This window comes from Oxyura jamaicensis (assembly GCF_011077185.1).
Source record: "Oxyura jamaicensis isolate SHBP4307 breed ruddy duck chromosome 5 unlocalized genomic scaffold, BPBGC_Ojam_1.0 oxy5_random_OJ106554, whole genome shotgun sequence".
In the NCBI taxonomy this organism is placed as follows: domain Eukaryota; kingdom Metazoa; phylum Chordata; class Aves; order Anseriformes; family Anatidae; genus Oxyura; species Oxyura jamaicensis.
The window spans coordinates 1-3,236 of NW_023303973.1; the positions used below are offsets into that span (position 1 = coordinate 1).

Here is a 3,236-nt window from a genome sequence, read left to right on the forward strand (position 1 = left end):
TTTTTTTTTTTTTTTTTTTTTTTTTTTTTTGTATGTTGTGCATTGATGAAATCCAAGGTTTCACGGAGGATTGTAGAAGCTAGAGCGAAGCATTTGCTGTTTCATTGTAAACTAATTGAATTTTAGTTCTGTTGTAAACCAGTGCCTACTTAATGGAGTTGTGTTTGTAACTTCATCAAACTAACAAGGAATCAAATGAAACAAAGTAAAAATAGTCTTTGTGAGGGACTAGAAGTGTTTCTACTCACCTTATGCAGTGATTGGCAGGCACCAACATCAGCACATAGACTCCAAATCTTCTGGGAAGTGCATTGTACGTTTCTGTCTGCCTCAAACCACAAAAAAAAAAAAAAAAAAAAAAAAAAAGTTCCTTTTCTATTGTAAAGTAGTGTTATATATTGAAACAAACTGAATCTTGAGTTTACTTTGAGTTTCAGGAAAAAATCAGGGAAAGACTGCAGTCTTGATGATCCAATGTACATTCAGCAGTTATATGCCAATTAAATAACCCAGGAATAAAAACTGTTACTTTTAGGACTTGCATATGGGTAGTAGCAAGAGATACATTGGTAAAACAGGAATAATTGAATGTCTCTGCATTTCCACCTGCTTAGCATAAGGCAGAAGGTCTTTTCTGATCAAAAAGTTGTCTAGGAGTCTGACATATGTGGTAGTTAATTACAATCAGAAACATGAAACACATAACTATTAACTGCTTTCTCACACCTCTGACAAAGGTTACTGTTCCCACAAAAAGACAGCTGAACAGCTCATAAAGAACAACTTCCTGAAATCCCAGCAGATTTGCACTATAACACCAGACTTCTGTAAACTTCTGTGACTCAGAAGCTACTTTACAACCTGTTTGGTCATCTTGTCTGCCTGCACAGCAACCCCTGTCAGAGGTGGAAAACACTTCAGACATCTTTTTCTAGCTTCCTTTCCCACCAGAGTCAGAATTTGGTACACATTTAGACAAAAATGGGCTACAGTGGGTCAGCAGCAGCAATGGCATCTGTGTAGATAAACCCCGAATTCTTTCTTGTGACTGGCATCAGAAAAAGGAAGAATAGCCTAAGAAGCTGTTGAAATGATTTAGTAGTCATTTACATACCATGTCTATAACCAAAACTCAAGTACTATCATTAGTTTTAATTATTCAAAGACTGGAGTACCATTAAATATATCCTAAATTCTGTACATCTATACACAACAACATTTTGAAAATGTGGTAATTTGTATAGAAGACCAGCAATGAAAAAGAAAATTGGTTAAATGTGACAGAACACTAATATTGATGTATGCCCTACTTTGTTTATTTTCTTCAGTTTACAAGCACTGAGGAAGGAAAAGTCTCGAGATGCTGCTCGATCTCGCCGGGGAAAGGAGAATTTTGAATTCTATGAGTTGGCAAAGTTGTTGCCGCTGCCTGCAGCCATTACCAGCCAGCTTGACAAGGCATCCATCATCCGACTCACAATTAGCTATCTGAAAATGAGGGACTTTGCTAATCAAGGCGATCCTCCATGGAACCTGAGAATGGAAGGACCTCCACCTAATACATCAGTAAAAGGTATGCTTTAAATGTGTTGTATTGTATCAAATATGGCAGCCTTTAGTAACCTCTAAATTGAAATTTTTACCATCATCCTTTCTTCTTTCCCTGCATATCAAATCCTTTAAAGGGATACAAATGTGGAAATCTGAGGTCTGCATGAGAAAGACACCATGTGAAGGTGAAATAAACCTCTTATTTTATATACTTTTATTTAACAACAAACCTGTTGATATAAGTATTACAGCTCTAAGTTTTCTGGGTAAAAGATTAAAACATTCAAAGTTATTTAGCAATGATTGTGTTACTTTTCCTATTCTAATATTCTATGAAAGGATGCATTTGAGAGGAACATGGTGTTATTCCTTGATTTGAGAACGCAGTCTCTTAATTCTGTCACTAAAACTTAAAGGCAGAATCATGTTGTCTCCCTGTTCACGAACATAACATCCAAATTTTTAAATATTCAGATCAGAGACCAGGATTTTATTCATCATCATTTAATGTGTATAGAAATTATTTTTGACGTTTGAGCCTGTATGCATTTATCAAGACTTCAGCCAAAATATGATATTTTCAATATTAAACACCCTCTTTTCATGCTTAAACAAGCTATTGAGCCATAAATGTTTTAGACATGAGTCGCCATAGAAGTCTGTTAATAGAAGAATCGGAGATTTGTTTTTAGAGGCTGTATGCGTGTTGGTCCTGACTAGTGTTTCCAGTAACTTGTATAAACTGAACCTTTTGTGTAGTTTTTTATTCATGCTATGTATATAGAAGAGTGTGGTCTTGCTGTCTGATAAGTATTTTAAACTAGTGTGAGAGAACCTTATTAAACTACAACTGTCCATGAAGGGTTACTGGCACTGGCAGTGAAAAGAGCTTTTACTTACTCTTCTATTTAAAGGAAGCAAGATTAGTTAAGCAAAGTTATAATTTTCAGTGGATGGAGGGCAGTAGACAGGGAGGGCAACAACCAAAGGACTTTGAGGCTGATGATTTAGTAGCTGGACGTATTTGCGTCACTTCATATATTTCATTTATATTATCTGCCATGCCATATATAATTTTCATGAAGAAAAAAGGTAATAATTACATCATTCAGAGCACAAGTACAACATGGTTCATCAGACTTCTGATATAATGTGCAAATATTTCCCATTTTTTGAGGATGAAACTTTGCTCTCAGGTAATTAAACAATGTTTCAAGATGAGTATAAAGTAGATTCCTTGCTGTAGGATCTATGATCTGTCTGTAAAAATAAATAATTCCTTCCCAAATTCCTGTAGCTAACTGACACACAGAGCTTCTACAAGCTTCCCTGTGTTACAGAAAGTCCGATGTCTGCAGGTTTCTGTGCATATTTTCAGAGTATCTGGGATATGTTTTTCATTATCCTCTTGTGGAATAAGATGTGATATTATAAAATCATATAATATATGAATACTGAAGCTTCCTTTTGGGCAAAGATTGTAATGAAGGAAAGATTTCAAAATGAGAATGAAACCTTATTCTTAGATAAAAGCATAAATAGTCCAGTCTAGATTAACATGTTTTTCCCTATAAAAAAGCTAGGTAAACAGTTAATGCTTTTCTACCTGTTGATGATATGGGTCCCATTCCTCTAGGCATAAGGGCTGTTGGGGGGGATAAAAAAGGATTTTTACTTTTTGTTCT

At 35.2% G+C, this 3,236-nt stretch overlaps 1 long non-coding RNA gene across 1 annotated transcript; it reads left to right on the forward strand.

Moving 5' to 3' along the window:
- Positions 1-368: 368 nt before the first annotated feature.
- Positions 369-2,412, forward strand: LOC118157417. The gene is made up of 2 exons (XR_004746629.1): positions 369-1,573; positions 1,686-2,412. It is a non-coding gene; the product is annotated as an uncharacterized LOC118157417 (long non-coding RNA).
- The last annotated feature ends 824 nt before the right edge of the window (positions 2,413-3,236 follow it).